General features: G+C 35.2%; 1 long non-coding RNA gene across 1 annotated transcript in view; it reads right to left on the bottom strand.

The window, feature by feature from the left end:
* Window positions 1-1,435: 1,435 nt before the first annotated feature.
* LOC138697169 (uncharacterized) overlaps window positions 1,436-23,990 on the bottom strand; it is a 47,452-nt gene continuing 24,897 nt past the window's right edge. The window contains exon 3 of the long non-coding RNA XR_011331552.1: window positions 1,436-2,621. This is a non-coding gene — a long non-coding RNA (uncharacterized lncRNA). The remainder of the gene's footprint in view (window positions 2,622-23,990) is intronic.

The following is a 23,990-nucleotide window of genomic DNA, read 5'->3' as shown; positions in this document are numbered from 1 at the left end:
GTCCGAAGCTTGTATACCCTTTTCAAGCAACCCCTCCCGATAAACTACCTGTCAAGTTCCTCAAAGATGTAGATCTTCTTATTAAAAGCTCAATTAAAGACATCCTACAACTTCCTGGAGATATTCCAGACAATATGTTGTATTCCGACAAAAAATTTAAATGCTTAGGTATTTTCTGCGCACGTTGGGAAGCCTACTTGCAACACGTCAACTCTTGCATGAAGTTGAATACGTGTAATAATATGTACATAAACAACACTAGATGTCTAATGGAGGAAGCTAAACATTGTTTGAACAAACTTCAAATCGATGAAACTGAACACCTAACTTCTACGAGTGGAGTAATAAACACCAGAAAAATTAGGACCGAATTACGCCAGCGAGAGTACAACGCATGGTGCAACTTACCTCAAAAGGAAAAGGCGTTATTCTGTACAGTGAATTCACTCCCTCTAACAAATGGATAACTAAGCCCGATGGAATGACTAGCGGTGAATGGAAGGAGGCTATCAAGATGACTGCCAACGTAAGCGCTGTAAGAGCCATACCCGGTAGGTCTCAGGACAACCACTGCAGGCGATGCCTCAGTGAGATAGAAACCCTTGGACATGTCCTGGGAGCCTGCCCTTATGGCGAAACATTGCGTATACATAGGCACCATGCAATTAGAACTAAATTGGCCGATGCCCTTAGAAAACTAAAATACACCGTCTATGAAGAAGTCCACGGAACCGCCGACAATGGCAGTAACAGACGAATTGACATAATCGCCATTAGCGAATCCCTGTCTCAGGGTATGATAATCGACCCCACCATCAGGTTTGAAACGTACAAAGGACAGCCCGAAGACGTACATGAGGAGAAACGAGCAATCTACGTTCCAACCATCCCGTATTATAAAGATAAATACCAACTTCACGATATCGGTGTTACGGGATTGATGTTTGGAGCAAGAGGAACGATACCCAACTTCTCTTCTCAATTCTGTAAGACCCTAGGACTGCACAAATCTTTTCTGAATGAACTGGCCCTCCTCATAATTAGAGAGTCAGTCAAACTTTTACGGAACCACCTATATGGACTCTAATTCAGTGTATAGAAAAAATTGATGTACCATTATCATTTTTTTTTTCCTTCTTAGCTTTCATTGATTCTTTACTTGATTTTTTTTTCTTCTGTAAACTGCCATTGTTTGTTTGTGTATTTGTTTGCCTTTTTTCTTACTCTTTTAGCTCTCATCTTCTATTTGTTCTTGTATTGTTTTGTATGCTTTGTCTAATGGCAGCCTCTAATTTGAGGAAGCTCTGATAAATAAAAAATAAATACATTCGACGTCCTGAACAGAAATAACATAACCATGACGCAACAATGACTCTTGGCTACGACGCTATTGGTCGCACAATGAATTAGTTTCCAATAAAGCGATTGTACTCACCAATCTCAGGGACTGCATTTGTTGCATTGTTGCCAACTTGTTCTTTCTTCTCTTCGCCTTGTTTCTGGTCGTTCGTTGCTCCTCCTCCGGTATTGCTTTCGTCAACAGGTTGTACAGCTTCTTTACTTGTGTTGCAACCCATTTTTATATCACTTAACACTCTATGAACTGAATAAAAACTGATTTAGTCTTCCTCCTCTTACAAAATGGTCGGTTGTTGTATGATTAACACTTTTGTAGAAGATAAATTTGATTTTTTATGTAATTAATATTCGATGTTTTATCAATATGAAAGCTTTGATCGTACACAGACACACAAGATTAAATTATTAATATCTAAGGTGGAAAAGCCACGGATATTTAGAGAAAAACAGTTTTATAAAACGAGCGAGCCGATTTCACTGATACACACACATGTGATTCCGCTCAGGCCTGCCCTCTGGTGGCAGCGTATGATGTCTGCATCAATGCGAGAAAGTTCCAAGTTTCGTGCTGAAAATATATTTGACCGCACTTTTTAATGGCTACAGTTTTGATACATTCACTTCCTACGTCACTTAGAAACCACACACCACTAAAAATCAAGATTAGAAAACACTGTTTTATTAGTTAAGAATATACAAAAATGTTTTCACTCTGAATAATTCGTTAGAAATAAATCTTACACTATATTATTTTAATAGTTTTTAAGTGTTCAGATTTGATGGTTATTTCAATATGGGAAAATTGTTTTATATATTATTTATTATTAATAATTTGATGGTTTTTAGGTTAATATTTTACACAAGTATCGTTCAGCAATAGTAAATAGATAAAGTATCGCGACTTATAGAAAAACGCTGTCTATAAAAATGCACTACGACTAGGCAAGTCTCAGTAGGTCCATATCACTGGAGCTGTCAGAGAGACTGGTACCGCGTGGACAAGTGAATCTCGCTGCTGGAACCCTGCAGATGGAAGCGGTGGTGTTGACGCCTCCTCATCCCCTGGCTAGCAGACGAGTTACTGAACTTGCAGGAAGGGGTTACAACAAACTTGCCTCGTGGGCGCATGGACTGCCGGTGCTGCACTAGTTGCTGCTGGAAGCAGCGCGTGCTACGTGCAATAAACTTCCCGCGACGCTCCGTTCTGAAAACATCGCCCTGCGATGTGTAAATTGCAGGCGAAAGTGGGCGTGGCTTCCACCCTGAAACAATTATTACACATCATTTAACAAATGCTTTCCACTATTCTATCTATACTAATAATAAATCTGTAGCCGAAATTTTTCTGGTAATTTTCGATTTTCCAAAAATAATTGGCCCTAACATATATAATTAACCACCCTGAAACCGAAAATCGCTTTTTTGACATTTTTGTTTGTACGTCTGTCTGTCTGTCTGTCTATCTGCCTGTCTGACTGTCTGTCTGTATGTTTGTTACCTTTTCACGCGATAATGGATGAACGGATTTCGATGAAAATTGGAATATAAATTAAGTTCGTTGTAACATAGATTTTAGGCTATATGGCATTCAAAATACATTATTTAAAAGGGGGGTTATAAGGGGGCCTGAATTAAATAAATCGAAATATCTCGCTTATTATTGATTTTTGTGAAAAATGTTACATAATAAAAGTTTCTTTAAAAATAATTGCGATAAGTTTTATTCCTTGAAAAATTTTGATAGGACTGATATTTAATGAGATAAATTAGTTTTAAAATTAAAATAACTGCCATCTAAGGCCGTGTAATGAATTAAAAAACAAATGACTTCGTCTATAAGGGGCCTTGGACAGCAACAATCGAAAGCTACGAAAGATAGCCTACAGATAATGTTTCTGCGTTTCTATGAAGTAATATCGGAAGCTAAATTAACCGATTTGTATAATTAATTATTAATTCACCATTGGAAAGTGTAGTTTCTCTAGATGGACATAATGCTATGTTATTACAGTAACTTCTGATATGATATAATATGATATAATATAATATAATACAATACAATATAATATAATATGTAATATCATATAATATAATTTAAGTTATTTGGAGGGTTCAGAACCTTAGTGGGCCAAACGTCATTTACTGAATACGTGGAAAAGAAGGGTTAAAATTAAGTTATTATCATAATTCAATGGAAACATATAACAAGTAAAATAAAGTATACACATTAAATCTAAATGATGTCAATGTTAATTAAACTATGGTTGCATGTAATAATTAAGAAACATGTTAAAGGAATTCTCATGGCACCAAATGAGTGCTTTCTGGACCAAAATGATCGCATTTTAATTATTTGAATACAATTTAAATTAAGTAACATATTAAACGATTTATCCTTCTATCAAACACGAATGTTGCCTGGATCAAATGTCCTATTTTAATTATGTAATTACTTTATATTTATTTCTAACAGGTGCAGCGGAGCGCACGGGTACGGCTAGTTTTTAATATATATTAATGACTTATTAAAAATTGACTTACAACAATACAATGGTGTTCACTATTCTTATGCAGATGACACAGTTTTACTTTTTGGTGGAAAAACCTGGTATGATGCATATAATAATTCAAATAATGGACTTAAATTAATAAAAAAAATGGTTTGACATAGATTATCTTTCTATCAACGAAAATAAAACCATAATTATTCCATTCTCATTATCCGAAAAATGTAACAAACTTCCTACATCTACAGTATATTAAGTATTAAATTACATAATTCTGATTGTTGTCTTATACAGTTTAAATGTCCGATTATTAAAGAGTCCTCTGAAGTTAAGTATTTAGGCATAATTTTCGATAATCATTTAAAATGGAACCAACACATTAATTACCTTTGTAATAAATTACGTAAAATAGTATATTATTTTGTTTTATTGAGGAATTACTTGTCAATAAATTTATTACGTACAATATATTTAACTTTATTTCAATCGATAATTATGTATGGAATTATAGGATGGGGTAGCTCATTTAAATCCAATTTTAATCCACTTTATTTATTACAGAAGAAAATAATTAAAATATATCTTCATAAACCAATTGATTTTCCATCTCAAAATTTGTTTCTAGACTTTAATGTACTTAATGTAAGACAAATTTATTATATTGTATTAATAAAATTCATACATAAAAATCGAAATAATTTTGAATTGTATTCTCATAGTTATGAAACAAAAGGTATGAATTCTTTAAGATTGTTTGAACCAAAATGCAACACTGTTACAGTATTTAATCATAGTAGTAATTTAGGCCCAAGAATATATAACAAATTTATATTTAAATATCCTAATCTTGTCAATTCTAATAGTTCTAGTATTAAATTTAAAAAGTTATGTATGGATTTCATAAAAATTGAAAAATTGTAAATTTAAATTTATATACTATAATTGCAAATTGTATTGTATAATTATTAATTATAATTGTATTGTATAATTATTAATTTCAATTCAGGAATCCGCCCCTGAGCACGAGTTCTACTCTTTCAGGGGCGAGCTGAAGTTTCTCTGTATATTTTATATTTTATGTTACAATTATTAGAAAAAATAATAAATAAATAAATAAATAAATAATAAATAATAAATAAATAAATAAATAAATTTCTTAACCCTAGCAATACCAAGGTATTTTGAATAACATGCAGTACCAACTATTTATTTATTTATTTATTTATTTATTTATTTATTTATTTATTTATTTATTTATTTATTTATTTATTTATTTATTTATTTATTTATTTATTTATTTATTTAATCTGACAGGATTAAGGCCATAAGGCCTTCTCTTCCATCCTACCAGATAGCACATATAAAAACAAAAAATAAATACAAACACTGATGAAAATAATACTATTTTGTGACTATTAGAAAAATGATTAATATTGAACAAATTTTTAACATTTGAAGGGGTGAGAATAAGATAGTCCGAAGCCACACTTTTAACAAAAATGGTTTTTTGTACGAGTTCATTTCTTACACGTATGAGGAAGCTAATATTAAAATATTATAGAAATTACTCAACAAATGACGTAAGTATACGTCCAAGAAATTGTGATACCACACCTAGTAGCATTGGACTCTGAACCTTTAACACGCTCTCCTATAAAATTTTGTCTATGTGGCTTGGAACTATATCATTCTCACCCCTTCATTTGTCATCAAAAAATGAAGAGTTCACTGCAAGAATGATGGATGTCACTTTCTTGTCGAAAATGAACCAAGACTGTCAATGCATGGCTTGAGACATATAGAATGTACATACAGAGTTATATGGCATTAACACTGATAGTCATTGTCCAGTAATGATCGGAAAATCACAGTGAAGCTTTGAGCGCTAAGCATTTCAAACTTTCAATTGCTTCTCCTGCAAAAGTATTCCAAATGACATCCATCATTCTTGCAGTGGACTCTTCAATTATTATGCACTATAATAAAAAAGAAAAATTGAAATGTCATTGTATATTTTCGAACAAATACTTCAACACAACAGTCTGGAAAATGTTACGCATCACTTCCTTCACACCAGTCCTCACATATTGAACAGATCACACTCTTAGTACAAAAATGTTTAATTTTGAACAGTTTTTTAACATTTGTAATCAGGAAGTAGTATATGTACTCTAATAAAAGAGCAAAATTGAAATGTCATTGTATATTTTCGACCATTTACTTCAACATAACAGTCTGGAAAATGTTACACATCACTTCCTTCACACCCGTCCTCACATATTGAACAGATCACACTCTTAGTACAAAAATGTTTAATTTTGAACAGTTTTTTAACATTTGTAATCAGGAAGTAGTATATGTACTCTAATAAAAGAGAAAAATTGAAATGTCATTGTATATTTACTTCAACATAACAGTCTGGAAAATGTTACGCATCACTTCCTTCACACCCGTCCTCACATATTGAACAGATCACACTCTTAGTACAAAAATGTTTAATTTTGAACAGTTTTTTAACATTTGTAATCAGGAAGTAGTATATGTACTCTAATAAAAGAGCAAAATTGAAATGTCATTGTATATTTTCGAACAAATACTTCAACATAACAGTCTGGAAAATGTTACACATCACTTCCTTCACACCCGTCCTCACATACTGAACAATTATATTATTGAAAGTACAATGTTGGAAAACAAAGAAATAAATGCTCGGGAGGTGATGAAAATAAACAAATATTAGGGAGATGATAAAAACAAATGATCTGCACTTTTTTCAAACTTTACCTATCTTTGTTCTGGTAATAAAGTATTATATTATATATTATATTATTTTGTAAAAGCACTTCATCATCATCATCATCATCATCATCTTCAAGGTTTGGGCCTGGTGGCCTGTTCCTTCCTCTTGGAAAGTGTCCTCGCATCTATGGCGGGGTCTTCCGACATTCCTCCTTCCTTCCGGTCTGTAGTTCAGTATTTTTTTGGGAATCTGTCTTCATTCATCCTTAATATATGTTCCTTCCAGTTTTTCTTTTGTCTTGCTAATCTGTCGTTTAATTTGAAAATTCCCAGTTCCGTCCTTATGCCTGTGCTTCTTTTCTGGTCCAATAGAGTGTATCCTGCCACTGATCTCAGAAACCTCATCTCTGCAGCCTCTATCCTCCTTCTTTCTGATCGAGTCAATGCCCAGTTTTCACTGCCATACATAAGAACAGGGACTGTCATTACTTTATAGAATTTTAGTTGGGTCTTTTTTTAGTGTTTTCCGGGATAAAGTTCTTTTTATTGTACCGCACATTCTCTGGAATTTATTGATTTTGTTGTTAACATCGTTATTTTCGCAATAGGATGCGTTGCAACCCAAATAACTGAAACTACTCACCTGCTCAATAATTTTATCCTCTATTACTATTTTGGTAATTAGATGCCTAGTCCCCAGAAAGCCTATTGCTTTAGTTTTTGTTAAGGATATTTTAAGATTATAATCTTTAATAACTCTTAATAACTTATTTGTTGCTATTTGCAAACCGTTCTCTGAATTACTGAAAATCACTTGATCATCGGCAAACAAAAGAGTAGGCCTATCTATGCTCTCTTTGCCGACTATAAAATGTTCTGTTAAAATACTTTGCCATCCTTCAATGATGCGTCTATATTTATAACCTTAAATCGTAATATACTATTTTAATCCTGTAGCATTTTTACAATATTTTCAAGAAATATAAAGTGTCTTACGTTTTCGAAAACATACGAGATTTCTTATCATGTTTCTCTCAACAGGATCAATTTTCGACAGTTAAAATTGATTCCCTACTCCATGTAGGCTACATTGTAACATTTGATACAAGCTTCCTTAGCCGTCTGCAAGTTCCCTCGCATCGTGCGTGCATACTGTCGATTCCTACGACTTACAAAAAAACACGCGTCGCCTTTCCAACCCTTTTCCCAGAAAGGAAAAATATGGCGTCGTAGAAATCCGATCCCTAAACACTGTCATCCCTGAAGTATTAGACTCTTCATTGGCCCGTTACGGTCACGCACCATCTCTCCTAAGTCTTCCCAAAATATCGCCTTCTTCTTCGAATATATTTCACTACTTCTTTTGGCAATTTTCCTACTTCAGTTATTCCTAGACATTGCTTCCATTTTGTCTTGTATTCCTAGACATCTACAATCGCCTGTACTTTCATTCAGTACATATTCGTTTCTGTTGTAATAGCTTGTGTACATTTAGCGGCCAGCGATGCCCAACCCCTTCTCATAAGAGCTAATGACGTCACAGCGTGGCTTTACCCCACCTCCTTCGTTTGGAGGCATGATCGTGGATGAACCACTTCCCCTAATTTTATTCACTCAGGGGCGGCTGACTGTAATGGCAGGTTCCAAGGCAACCAAACATACCATTTTCCAGAAAGAGTGGGAGGAAGAATATTTTTGTGTTGCAGAGGAAACGACGGTCAAGTGTCTTATTTGCAAAACTCATTTATCGTGGGTTTCACGATATAATATTAAACGGCACTTCGAAAATAACTTCATGAAAAAACAAGTAAGCATAAAAATGTAAAATACTCATATTTAGTATCCATTATAACGTACCCCTAAAATATAACTGGTTTGTTATAATTTATAATATTTATTATTTGTAGGGTCATGAAGTTCCAGAACTAACTCAAGAAGAATGGCTGTGTGACCTGGCTTTTTCGACCGATCTATTTCATCACCTTGATATCCTAAATATGAGTTTGCAGGGGAAAGATAAAAACGTAATTGGTTTATCTAACGCAGTGAATACATTTATGACAAAATTAACAGTATGGCAAAGTCAACTGGAAACTGGCGACTTATATCATTTTCATTCCTTGGAATCAATTTTTACAATAAATGTCACTCTGTTAGAAAAATATGTAACAATTATAAAGGAACTATATGACACTTTACACAATTGATGAATTGTTTATGCTTGTGAATTGAATTATTCTGCTTAAATGACATGTACAATTTTATATAGCTCAACTAAAATATGTTTTTATATTGACAATCTGTTTACTATGTATTGTATTTTTTGTTTAGCATAACTGATGAATTGTATGTACTGTAAATTGAATAGTATACTGTATAGGTCAACTGATGAATTGTTTAAGCTTATAAATTGAATTGATCTACTTCATATGAATTGTATAGCTTAACGAAAATAAGTTTGTAAATTGAACTAATTTGATTGTATATGTTTGTATAGTTTGGCTGATGAATTGTATATGTTCTTAAAATGATTACTAGTCTGTGTAGCTCTACTGATGAATTGTATATAGACCTACTGTAAATTGAATGGTAATATGTATAGCTCAACTGATGAATTGTTTATGATTATAAATTGAATTAATCTACTTGATATTAATTGCACAAATTTGTATAGCTTAATGAAAGTATGCTACTTTGTATTGTATATATTTGTATAGTTTTGGCCGATGAATTGTATATGCTTTAAATTGAATAGTAATCTATATAGCTCTACTGATAAATTGTTTGTGTTTGTAATTTGAAGTAGTTTGCATGATATGTATTATCAATTTCTGTATATCACAACTGGTTGAATTGTTTATGCCTTAAATTTAATTAAATTGTTTTGTATTATAATATAGCTCAACTGATGAATGATCGCTTGCGTTTGTAAATTTAATAATCTGATTGGCTATGTATTGTATACTTTTAGTAGAGCCATCGATGTAGCTCAGTCGGCAGACTCGCTGGGCTGCTGTTCCGGAGCTGCGTTCGGGCTTGGGTTGGATCCCCCTTTGGACTTTGGTTTCTTCCGAGGTTTTCCACAGCCGTGGGACTGAAGCCGGATGGTCTATGGCGAGTCCTTGGCATCAACACCTTTGATTTGATTACCCCCTTTGATTTGATTACCTGGTTGGGTTTTTTCCGAGGTTTCCCCCACCGAAAAGGCAAATGCCGGGTAATATTTTGGCGAATCCTCGGACCTCATTTCATCTCACTACATCTCGCCAAAATGTAAAAAAATTGTACAACATTGTAAAAATTGTAGAAAATTACTAAATTGTAAAACTATAAAAATTTTAAAAAATTGTAATTGTAATATTGTAAAATGTTGACATGTTCCACATCTTAAAGCTTCATTGCTCATGTAAGATCTATGGAATAAAATAAATGAATGAATGAATGAGTCCAAATTTCGAGACTTGAAAACAATAGAGGCGAAAATTAGTCTTTTTAACAACCCGTTCAATTTTGCTTGCAAAGATGCTCCGCATGATCTGCAAATGGAACTAGTTGCTTTGCAGAATTCTACAGCCACGAAATGTTCTCAGAAAGAAGGTTGGGATTTGTTTAAATCTTTACCCAGGGAAACATTTCCCAGATTGCGAATGTTTGCTGCGAATTTAATGACAATCTTTGGTTCTACATATATCTGCGAGCAGATGTTCTCGAGAATGAATCAAATAAAAAGCCAATCTCGTAACAGAATAGGGCACGAACATTTGGTTCACCTTTTAAGACTCTGTTGTTCAGCCTTTGCGGCAAACATTGACGAACTGGTTGGAAGTAAACAGTGCCAACAAAGCCACTAACAGAAAAGGTGTTCAAGATGCTTATTTGATTTTCTTTCCATCACAAAATAATGACATTGAAATTAACTGAAGCCGCCACTGTAATAAGAGAAGTTTGTGACGTCATGAGTACATGAATGCGTAGTAGCTTCGTAAAGAGAGGGTGGAGGTAAATCCGCCGACTCCTCTTGCGGTTAAGGTTGGGCATCGCTGATTTAACCTTTCTTCTCATAAACTCCATCTCTGCAGCTATGCAAGACTCGCCTCATCTACTTTTATAACAGTTTACAGTTTACTGCCATAAGCCAAAACCAGCCAGAGTCTGGTTTGTTTCTCGATATGAGATACTCTTAACATCGCTTCATTATACCCATGATTGGATATCTTAATGAAGTTTATGGCCATTTTTTTCTCCGCGGTTTTCCCAACTGCGATGTCAAGTAACATTAGTGAGCTATTCCCCTCCGTTAATTCAATAGACATTTAATATGTAACATTTAATTATACCATGTTGAATCTTTCGTACACTACTTTTAACACTTGAATATAAACAATTGATTAAATGGCGATCTTACTCGTGTTAATTGTGTAAGCATGTGCGGCTTACAGCTGTTTCGGTGCTACTTGACACCATCCTCAGAGGCTTCTGTGTCTCTGCGCCATCTCAACTTAGCTGCCTGTTGTGTGGGTGCGTTCGTGTGATGAAGAGTTGTGTCAAATAGTGTGTGTGTGTTCTGAAATTGACCTGTGTGTTGAGAATTTGATCAGGGTGTGTTTTAGTGTGTCTGTATACTTCATATTGTTCTAGTGTGTTGAGTTTTTGGTTTTTGGGTTGGATGTGTAGGATTTCAATGTCTGTATTTATGTTATTGTATGTGTGGTTAGCATTGGTTATGTGTTCGGCATATGTAGATGTATTGTGTCCTCTGGTTATTGCTTTAATGTGTTCTTTGTATCGAGTTTGGAATGATCTGCCTGTCTGTCCAATGTAGAAACTGTCGCAACTATTGCATGTGAGTTTGTATACGCCTCTGTGGTTGTATTTGTTTGTGTGTTGAGATGTCTTTGTAGTGTGTTTTCTGTTCTGTATGCTATGTTGTATTTCTGTTTTCTGAATGAGGATGCGATCTTGTGTGTGTTTTTGTTTTCGTATGTTAGTGTGATGTATTTCTTGTGTTCTTGTGTATGTGTTGTGTTTTGTGTGTTTTTGTGTTTGTTAAGTTTTTGTTTTGTCTTCCTTATGATGTTGTCTATTATGTTTGGGTTGTAACCATTTTCTTGTGCTATGTATTTGATTGTGTTCACTTCTTCATTGTAGTGTTGTTGGTTCATGGGTATGTTGAGTAATCTGTGTACCATTGTCCTGAATGCAGCATGTTTGTGTTGTGTGGGGTGGTTAGATGTGTTGTGTATGTGTGGTGGTGGTGGTTGTTTTCTGTATATTTTGAAGGTGTGTTTGTTGTCAACTTTTGTTATGGTGATGTCTAGGAAATTTATGGAGTTATTGTTTTCAAGTTCCAGTGTGTATTGAAGTTTTGGGTGTATTTTGTTTATGTATTGGTGTATTTCGTGTATTTGTCTTTTGTTTCCTTTGTATAGTATGAGTATGTCGTCTACGTATCTGTGCCAGTATATTATGTTGTTTGCATATTTGTTGTGTTCATTGTTGAGTATGTATGTTTGTTCTATACTGTGTAAAAATATCTCTGCTAGTATGCTGGATATGGGTCATCCCATTGGCAACCCTTCTGTTTGGGTGTAGTAAGCCGCACATGCTGACATAATTAACACAAGTAAGATCGCCATTTAATCAATAGTAAAAATATTAATAATGATGATAGGGCACCCAGCACATCAGTTATTCATTGATTTCAAAAAGGCATATGACTCGATTAAGTTGAGTAGTTTTATATAACATTCTTAATGAATTTGATATTCCTAAAAAGCTAGATCGATTAATTAAAAAGAGTCTTAGTGAAACGTACAGCAGAGTCCGTATAGGACAGTTTCTGTCTGATACTTTTCCAATTCACTGTGGGCTAAAGCAAGGAGATGCACTATCACCTTTACTTTTTAACTTTGCTCTAGAGTATGCCATTAGGAAAGTCCAGGACAACAGAGAGGGTTTGGAATTGAACGGGTTACATCAGCTGCTTGTCTATGCAGACGACATGAATATGTTAGGAAAAAATCCACAAACGATTAGAGAAAACACGGGAATTTTACTGGAAGCAAGTAAAGAGATAGATTTGGAAGTAAATCCCGAAAAGACAAAGTATATGATTATGTCTCGTGACGAGAATATTGTACGAAATGGAAATATAAAAGTTGGAAATGTATCCTTTGAAGAGATGGAAAATTAAAATATCTTGGAGCAACAGTAACAAATATAAATTGCATTCGGCAGTAAACTAAACGCAGAATAAATATGGGAAATGCCTGCTATTATTCGATGTTAATAAGTGTAACTTTTAATTGTATAACTTTATTTTTCATTTTTAGTAGGTTATTTTACGACGCTTTATCAACATCTTAGGTTATTTAGCGTCTGAATGAGATGAAGATAATAATCCCGGTGAAATGAGTCCGGGGTCCAACACCGAAAGTTACCCAGCATTTTTTCATATTGGGTTGAGGGAAAACCCCGGAAAAAACCTCAACCAGGTAACTTGTACCGACCGGGAATCGAACCTGGGCCACCTGCTTTCGCGGCTAGACGCTCTAACCGTTAAGGCTGGTTCACAATAAACCGGAAACAGAAACGAGAACGGAAATAATGTTAAAATATGTGTTTTTGAATATGAGCATTCAGAATAGTTATTTGTGAACGCTCCCACTTAAATACATTTATTTTAACATTATTTCCGTTTTCGTTCTCGTTGTAGTTTCCGTTCCCGGCTTATTGTGAACCAGCCTTTACTCCACAGGTGTGGACTATAACTTTATTATATGAACTTTAATTATATAACATTTTCCTTCATATTAACACTGATCACCAGGCATATTACAAGCATTATAATGAAAATTATATGGAGGGACGCCCTATATACAGAAAAATTCCTTCTGTTCGTAAAATTGACGAGTCCATCGTACCAATTCTGGCGTCCATTTAACGCTACCCTTTTACGCAAAGTATTCTCACTACGTGAGTTTTCATTCTCTGAACAACGTATTTTTGCAACATTTCGCAGCATTTAATTTGCCAATGATTACTGGACCACCCGGTATATTACACATGGAGTAAACTATAACACAAGTAAAACGAAAGTGGATCAATGCTAATAAAATATTCACATGTTACAATAATTATTCAGTACGCAGCAATGTTCGAGGTCTCAAGGCCGAGAATTAGTCAAATGAGAAAACTTAGAAACAGAACAACTATTGCTTAGCGTTTCAAGTTGTGAAGTTCTACCGGAGTTCAAGTTGTAATGACTCCAGAGGAAAGTTTATAACGCAGGAAGTGTGTGCAGTATTTCACGACCCTTGACTAACAGAATTCAAACATGCCTCATTATTACGAAGAAATATTTCATATCTATACGTAAACATTAATTTTTTGGTCCTACAGAATATATCTGTTATGGTAACAATGGTTATTAGAGGAGAAAAATTCGCTCCGGCGCCGGGGATCAAACCCAGGTCCTTGGTTCTACGTACCAAGTGCTCTACCCACAGAGCTACGCCGAAGTTCAATCCAGAGCACCGGATCGAATCATTCTCCTCTAGTGTTTTTCCCTTTGTGGCCTGACTCCAAGTTCGACATATGTTGACACATTAACTCAACTGCCATTACGCAAGGAGTGCACTCAATTGAGTGACTTGGTGGTCGGGATTCCACAGTATTATGCACTGTTGGGCGAAGAATCTACGTAAAGATTAATGTTTTGGTCCTACAGAATATATCTGTTATGGTAACAATGGTTATTGTGGATTGAACTTCGGCGTAGCAGCAGTTAGAGCAGTAGGTACATAAAACCAAGGACCCGGATTCGATCCCCGACGCCGGAGCGAATTTTTCTCCTCTAATAACCATTCATATCTGTAGTTGCAGATATGATTTCACCTTGAATTGTAAGTCTGCATTATGTCGTCTAATAGTCATATTTTTTTTGTATTCGACAGATAGTCGAAACCGGATACCAGAAGACGACACGCTGAAAATAGCAATTGAGGAAGAAATTCATGTTATTGCAATAGACGTGTAACGTAAATCAATGAATGACTTCCCAAAAACGTTGCCGATTATGCTTGGATGAGAATGGCGAACAGTTGAGGCAATAAAGTGACTTTGTTAGTATTGTTGTAAGTGACCTGGGTTATAGACATAAAATTTTGTTTCAAACATGATATTGTTTTTAAGACAGCATGTCTGTTTGCTTTGGTGGCTCACCATCGTGTAGACCTGTCTGTTATTTCTGTTTTAATTCGGTTATTTAACGATGCTACGCAATCAAACGTATAGCCGTATTTCTGATACACCCTGTATAATATAATATATACCTAATAACGCAAGTACAAAGAGAACGCGTGTTTCAGTGACGGGAAGATGAATAAGATTTTCTCGCATGCTGAACACTGATCCCACACGTTTATTCTTTCAGTTTATGTCGTTTATGAATGCAGATGGAAAAAATCCTGGGACGAAATCTCCACACGATATTATGAGCTATTTCATTGTCTACATTCCAGCCGCAACTGAAGAATGCTGTACAACTGAACAGATTAATTAACACGCGACGGGCAGTATATTAAATTTTGTTTTGAATATTCACACATTCATCGCTGTCAGTTTTACTTCATTAAAATAGACGCATAATATGTTCTTTGGGCTGAAAGAATGTGAAGTCAAACTTCACGAAGTTTAGGTTGTCTAGATTTTTTTTCACAGAATTCAATGCGAACCTATAATTAGGCCTATTAACAACCTAATACATGTTAATTAATTTCAACATTTAATTATGTGTAGTTAGAGCAATAGCCTTCTTTCAATGTACTTACTTACTGGCTTTTAAGGAACCCGGAGGTTCATTGCCGCCCTCACATAAGCCCGCCATAGGTCCTTATCCTGAGCAAGATTAATCCATTCTCTATCATCATATCCCACCTCCCTCAAATCCATTTTAATATTATCTTCCCATCTACGTCTTCGCCTCCCTAAAGGTCTTTTTCCCTCCGGCCTCCCAACTAACACTCTATACGCATTTCTGGATTCGCCAATACGTGCTACATGCCCTGCCCATCTCAAACGTCTGGATTTAATGTTCCTAATTATGTCAGGTGAAGAATACAATGCGTGCAGTTCTGTGTTGTGTAACTTTCTCCATTCTCCTGTAACTTTATCCCTCTTATTCCTAAATATTTTCCTAAGAACCTTATTCACAAACACCCTTAATCCCTGTTCCTCTCTCAAAGTGAGAGTCCAAGTTTCACAACCATACAGAACAACCGGTAATATAACTGTTTTATAAATTCTAACTTTCACATTTTTTGACAGCAGACTGGATGATAAAAGTTTCACAACCGAATAATAACAGGCATTTCCCATATTTATTCTGTGTTTAATTTCTTCCCGAGTATCATTTATATTTGTTACTGTTGCTCTCAGATATTTGAACTTCTCCACCTCTTCAAAAGATAAATTTCCAATTCTTCTTTCAATGTACAATTATAAATTCATTTTTATTTATTTGATGTACCTAGCTCTTACTATCTTTATTCTCCAGGTAAGAAGGTAATTTTAATGTAATATTCTATGATAATTATGAAAATTATATACAAACACAAGAGGGGATATAGATCTTCAGCCCGCAACAGAAAAAATTATAATATTTAATTGCTTTAAATTTATTTAAATCGATATACTTAAGGTATTCATGACCCTTTAAATGACTGTTTTGGTCAAAATTTTGAGTTCCTCAATTCTGATATTTTCTGATTCCTTGCTATTTCTACTTTACAAATATATGCAGGGTGTTTCCGGACTAGTGTTACAAACTTTCAGGGATGATGGGGAAGGGCACATGTATCAATTTGGGACAAGGAACCCTGGTTCGAAAATGACCGAGTTGAAAATTACAAGCAAAAATAGTTATGTGGAAATGAAATAATTTTATTCCTCTGTAAACCTTATTTATGTATATTTATCTGTACATCTTACACATACTGTATTCATCTGACGTTGTTTACGTTGTCTACTTACAGTATTCCATTCAGTGCGCTGTCTGAGGGATGGGGACAGGAAACTACACTAAAGCAATGCAGATAGCGAAATGTGTAACGGACATGGTCGGTCCTGATATGCACGTCTGTAGACAGCAGTGTATGTATACAAGTTGCAGTGTCCAGTCGATCAGTCCTAGTGAAATGGAGGAGTACACGAGAGCGGAAAAAGCAGACCTGATTTTCGAATACGGTTGAGCCAATGGGAACAGTAGACAGGCTCACAGATTGTATCGGAACAAGTACCCACGTAGGAGACATCCGACCCATACCATCTTTTCACGACTGTTCCAAAGGATCAGGGAAGGAGGGCACGTGGTGGAAAATTACAATTCCATTCCCACACAACTATTTTTGCTTATAACTTTCGACTCAGTCATTTCCGGACCAGGGTTCCTTATCTCAAATTGATACATGTGCCCTTCCCCATCATCCCTGAAAGTTTGTAACAGTAGCCCGGAAACACCCTGTATAGTTTACATATATCTTGCTTCAATTGTCGATTGTTAGCATTTTTCTAACCGGAAGCAGTCATTCCTTCAACCAGAAGTTGCTGTCTGCAAGTGTACGACTGTCATTTTCAGGTTTTTTTCTGTGACAAATAAGTTAAATTTGGCGATATTAGTTTGGAAGAAATTTTTCTCATATTATAAAGTTACTATTTTTTCCACTAGATGGCAATGTTCTTTATCTATTCAAAGTTTGTTTCTCGTTTTCTCTTTTATTGATTTGTTTATTTCCAAAAATAATAACGCCCATAAAATAGGATCTTAAATGACTGTGCCATATATCAAATTAAAGGAAATTAAATACCCTGTGTTCTGAATCGAATAAAATTTAGAAAAATTGCATAACCAAAAATTTTGTGAAATAAATAAAAAAATATTTAAAAAAAATCACCCTCGCTAAAAGAAAAAGAAAAAGAAAAAGAAAAATGAAAAATTCACATTCAAAATGTATACTGCACAACTTTTTGAGGTTCCAAACATTCAACACATATTTAGGAATGTTCTGAATCAAAGAAAATCAATTTAAAATAATTCATTAATAAGTTAGAATTATAAAAAATGTAAATTTATATCGTAAAATAATTTTTGTGCTGCTTCTCAATATATATATATATATATATATATATATATATATATATATATATATATATTTTTTTAATTTTTTCTCCATAGAACACTTAGTATTGGTTCATCAATGAATCAGCAAAAGTTTGAAAAAACATTTCTCAATAATTGAAGATGTCTACTCAAAAGGATCATGAATACCTTAATGGTATGATTCAGAAGTTTTTTATTTAGTTAGTTTATTTATTTATTTAATCTGGCACGATTAAGGCCATAAGGCCTTCTCTTCCATCCTCCCAGATAGCACACATAAATATAAAAGAAATACAAACACTGACAAACACAAAATAAATTAAAGCCCTGTAGAGGGTCAACAGGGTCAAAGAAAATCATTAGCTGGACAAAATTAATAACTTCTCTGCAGTCTAACGCATTGTTATGAAACTTAATATATGCCATACAGCTGGCACATATGATTTGTGTACAAACTCTGATTACGTTTGCACAAGAAAAGCTACCCCTTTATAGCGAGTGCATTTAGACAGAATTAATAACTTCTCTGCAGTCTAACGCATTGTTATGAAACAATGTACGGAAGTTACAGGTAGCATATCTTTTTTTGTGCACAAACTGTACTTACGGTTCATAAGTGGAACTACTTTTAGGGATGCATTTAAACAAAATTAATAAATTCTGTCCTATCTAACATATTTTATGAAACTTTATACAGAAGTATATATTTTTCATCTACAAAGTCTGATTATGTTTTATAAGAGGAACTACCCCTTTATAGTGGGTGCATTTAGACAAAATTAACAACTTCTCTCCTATATAATATAATTTTATGCAACTTTGTACAACTACTAGGTCTAAAGGTAGCATACAGATGTAACCAGAATTTGTACACAAAAAGTACGGTAACTTATATGCTACCTGTAACTCCTGTAGAACGTTCATAAAATCTGTTATGTAGGAGAGAAGTTAATCTTGTGTAAATGGACCCCCTGTAAAGGGATACTTCCTCTTTTGGAACCGTAAATACAGTTTGTATACAAAAAATATATCCTACGTGTAACTTCCGTACAATTTTTCATAAAAATCTGTTAGATAGGAGAGAAGTTACTATTTTTGTCTTAAATCACCCCGTATAAATGGGTAGTTCCTTTTACACAATCGTAGTCAGAGTTTGTACACAAACGGTCTTACTAATAAAAACTCTATATACAGACGTTTAACTGTCTTATACTTATACAATGAGTAGCTCGTTTATAAGTCGTGTGTAAATTCCTTACTAATAATCATTACATACGTCGTGTATAACAGTATAACTGTTACACGCTACGTCATAGTTTCGTCATTACTTCATTACGAAAGGTAATAGAATATCTGAGGTTCTCTATTGCATCCGGTAGAGCACTCTAGTGTGCCGTGTTATATGTCGATAGTGCAACTGGCTCTGATCGATTACATACTATATTTTGGTCAAAGAGTACAAGCTACAGCAATATTATTCTAATTATTCTATGCTCTTTGTTTTGTTCTTCTGTGGTTACTAGGCAACGATCATCATAAAATGACAGTCGATACGAACAGCTGTTAGATGAGCAGCCATTTTTCTCTATATACAACGCTTAAACAAGGGATTTCGTGTATATAACTACTGCAAAGCAATTCCCATGTATAGTTACAGCCTGTTTATAAATCCATCGCTTATGCATGGTTTATTAGTAACGTTTTCTGTCTCAACTCTGCAGAAGTCTCTTATAAAAACTATTCACGGTTTCAATACCCGGCCCCGTAACAATTTTTCCCTTGGAATTATTCAAATCTGCTTTACAGGGAGCTTCACCTGAAAGACTAGATTTGCATAATATATACGTCACTGTGTACGTTAACAGAAAACCACAATTCCAAGTCACACAGAGATTGTGTGCACTCGAAGTGGGTCTCTGGCGTTTCGTCAGCCCACGCGAGTTGTGTGGATATAAAGGGAAAAGTTGAGACGGTGTCGGGTGGAGTTCCCGGGTAGCTCAGTGGTAGAGCGCTGGTACGTTCAACCAGAGGCCCCGGGATCGATACCCGGCCCAGGAACAATTTTTCCCTTGGAATTATTCAAATCTGCTTTACAGGGAGCTTCACCTGAAAGACTAGATTTGCATAATATATACGTCACTGTGTACGTTAACAGAAAACCACAATTCAAAGTCACACAGAGATTGTGTGCACTCGATGTGGGTCTCTGGCGTTTCGTCAGCCCACGCGAGTTGTGTGGATATAAAGGGAAAAGTTGAGACGGTGTCGGGTGGAGTTCCCGGGTAGCTCAGTGGTAGAGGGCTGGTACGTTCAACCAGAGGCCCCGGGATCGATACCCGGAACAATTTTTCCCTTGAAATTATTCAAATCTGCTTTACAGGGAGCTTCACCTGAAAGACTAGATTTGCATAATATATACGTCACTGTGTACGTTAACAAAAAACCACAATTCCAAGTCACACAGAGATTGTGTGCACTCGTTGTGGGTCTCTGGCCTTTCGTCAGCCCACGCGAGTTGTGTGGGTATAAAGGGAAAAGTTGAGACGGTGTCCCCGGGTAGCTCAGTGGTAGAGCGCTGGTACGTTCAACCAGAGGCCCCGGGATCGATACCCGGCCCCGGAACAATTTTTCCCTTGAAATTATTCAAATCTGCTTTACAGGGAGCTTCACCTGAAAGACTAGGTTTGCATAATATATACGTCACTGTGTACGTTAACAGAAAACCACAATTCAAAGTCACACAGAGATTGTGTGCACTCGTTGTGGGTTTCTGGCGTTTCGTCAGCCCACGCGAGTTGTGTGGATATAAAGGGAAAAGTTGAGACGGTGTCGGGTGGAGTTCCCGGATAGCTCAGTGGTAGAGCGCTGGTACGTTCAACCAGAGGCCCCGGGATCGATACCCGGAACAATTTTTCCCTTGAAATTATTCAAATCTGCTTTACAGGGAGCTTCACCTGAAAGACTAGATTTGCATAATATATACGTCACTGTGTACGTTAACAAAAAACCACAATTCCAAGTCACACAGAGATTGTGTGCACTCGTTGTGGGTCTCTGGCCTTTCGTCAGCCCACGCGAGTTGTGTGGGTATAAAGGGAAAAGTTGAGACGGTGTCCCCGGGTAGCTCAGTGGTAGAGCGCTAGTACGTTCAACCAGAGGCCCCGGGATCGATACCCGGAACAATTTTTCCCTTGAAATTATTCAAATCTGCTTTACAGGGAGCTTCACCTGAAAGACTAGATTTGCATATACACGGTTTATTAGTAAAACCGAAAGAATATGTACTATCTATAAGGTCTGTACAAAGTTTCATAACAATCCTTGGAATGCGAGAAATTATGAATTTTTTTTTCCAGCTAGATTTGCGTTATTGCGACAGTGGGAATTCAAGGACGCGGGATACACAAATTGCTAGAGATAAACGAGAAACCAGATTTTCCTTTACATCTAGGACTTTGAGAAATTCACCTTCCTCCTTGAAGATTTGTGTGACATAACTTTCTTGCTTGTTCTCAAATTTGGCTTGCTGCCTATTAGCAGACAGATTAGAGCCCATTTAACTTGGATGCAGCCAGTTCCTTGACCAGAGCACCGTGGCGGTTACTGCGGTACAACTTGGGGGGTGGGGGGGGCGCCTCGAAACTTTGCGTCAACCGCCTAAGAAACTTTCAAGTAGTTGAATCGTAAACTCGTGGATGTTAAGGTAATATTGTGCTTCGGGAACAAACATTATGCCTCGGATGCTTGTAGAGGAGACGTGAAGGCTTTATAAAGCCCGTCTTCCTCACATTGTATATCCTGCAGGTCGCAGGAGAGTGTCTAGGGGTTAATTCTCTCCTTTGTAGTGCATAGCGAGAAAGCAATGCGTGTGCAGGTGGAACAAGCTATTGGAGTTGAATGTAAAATATTTACGAGAATATCAACGGGAACTCGAAGAAGAGGAGAAAAGAAAACTCAATATGTCGGTGATGTCAAAACAAGTGCATTTTTCTGACCTTGACGTCGTGAGCGGGCATCAAGCGCTAAGTATGGAAAGAGGAAGGGTTGTGTATATGAATAAGCAGCCTGTTGGATTAAGAAAACAGTGGTGCACAAACTTCAAACGGAACGTGAAATTTTATGTCGTTATTTTTATATGGCTTCTTTCTGTTTAATATTATCTATATAACTCTGCCAGCTAAAATAAATCATTATTATTATTATTATTATTATTATTATTATTATTATTATTATTATTATTATTATTATTATTATATTGTCTGTAAAACAAAAGTACTAACACTGATTTCTTAATATTGCACTTGTGTTTTAAATCTTAATAACATAATAGAGAGTTAAGAAGGAATATTCACTTAAATTCCATAGTAGTATAATATTATACTGTATTAAGTGGATGAAACACATCATTCATAAAGAAAGTGATATTCCAAAGAAAGAGATTGAGTATGACATGATGAGTTTGAATTTATATTGATGGTATCTTTAGTCTTACAAAAGTAATAAATAAACTAATCAAAACAATATTACAGTACAAAGCAAAGTTACCTAGGTACTGTATCTGTTTTAAGTGTAACTAATATTACATAACAAAACTCTTATCGCATTATGCATTTAACGTGATATTTGTGAGCAACTTCCTATCATCAGAATATTAAATTATTTTCTCGAAATCTGCTGAAGCTGTAGAGCTGACATTTTTACAATACATGGGCACGTATATTTTGCTTATGATGTAACAGTAGTTGCTTTGTTAATTCATTTCCTTACAAACAATTTCCATGCGAATATTTTCAAAATTTTCAATACACTATCTTCAGTAATACGTATATACGGTATATTAGATTTACGAAAACATTCTGTAAGACTACTAAAAGTCTTTCACTTTTCTATACGAAAAGTTGAGAAAATATTTCTTTTGAATACAAAAATCAAACTTGTGAAAAATGAGCATTAAAATTAAAGCTTACATTCCTATAATGCACTTATACTTCTCAGGCAAATCTAAAAATTAACATGGATACAGTTTTAATAAGTTCTCTTCCCTTTGTCTATTGAATCAGTGCTGGACATCCCTGAATATAGCTCGACCAAGCGGCATATACCACCTCTTTCGTCTGTCTCTTTCCTTTCCGCTGTAAAGCGCTCAGGCTCTCCTGAGCTCTAAAGCGCGCGCTTGCTCCTGTGGGCATCAATTGACATTCCTGTATTACAGTATTGTTTCAAGTTGATTTCTGACCAAAAATCTGACTGTTAAGATTATTGTCCGTGGGTTTATGAAGCCACCTAGGGCTTTTATTTGCTAGAATTGGTTTTGTCCAAGCATTTCTCCGTGTAGTACACTAAGCTGCAAATGAAATGCCGAGTCGAAGTCGCTATCGATTTGAAATATTATCGTGTTCGATTAGGAAACAATATAAATGGAGATACCCAGAAGGCATTGCATTATAAATTCAGAACTGGCCTGAATTTTCTAAAGAGTTTTTATTTCATGCAAAGGAGAAATGTGTATTTAAATGTTTCAATTAGATTCAATTTTCAGTTCTGTAGCTGTATTTACAATAAAATTTTATATTTCTATTTATAATAAAATTGAAACATTTTTGTTAACACAATATGAAACGTAACTGGCCGTATATATCGAATGTAACAATGACAGCATCCATGGATAATAAGGAAGGCTGTGGAATACCATATAAACTGCAGTTTCACTGTTTTCGTGTAGTATTCTTATTAATGTTGTAAAAGAAAAGTATATGAATAATTTTGTATTTTATTTATTTATTTTATTAGGTTATTTTACGACGCTGTATCAACATCTAGGTTATTTAGCGTCTGAATGATATGAAGGTGATAATGCCGGTGAAATGAGTCCGGGGTCCAGCACCGAAAGTTACCCAGCATTTGCTCGTATCGGGTTGAGGGAAAACCCCGGAAAAAACATCAACCAGGTAACTTGCCCCGACCGGGATTCGAACCCGGGCCACCTGATTTCGCAGCCAGACGTGCTGACCGTTACTCCACAGGTGTGGACTATATATATATATATATGAATAATTTAAAATCAATTCCTACTAAACAATTTTATTTATACAACAATTTGTAATATGTATTTCAATACGAGATTGATATGCAATTTTGAATTTTGAAGCATATTCATATAGGAGTATTACAATAGTATTGTAAAATCTTTGTTAATGTATGTAATTTTTTCTTGAAATAATAAACAT

This window comes from Periplaneta americana, chromosome 3 (assembly GCF_040183065.1).
Source record: "Periplaneta americana isolate PAMFEO1 chromosome 3, P.americana_PAMFEO1_priV1, whole genome shotgun sequence".
Taxonomy (NCBI): Eukaryota; Metazoa; Arthropoda; class Insecta; order Blattodea; family Blattidae; genus Periplaneta; species Periplaneta americana.
This window is presented reverse-complemented; position numbering and strand designations above follow the sequence as displayed.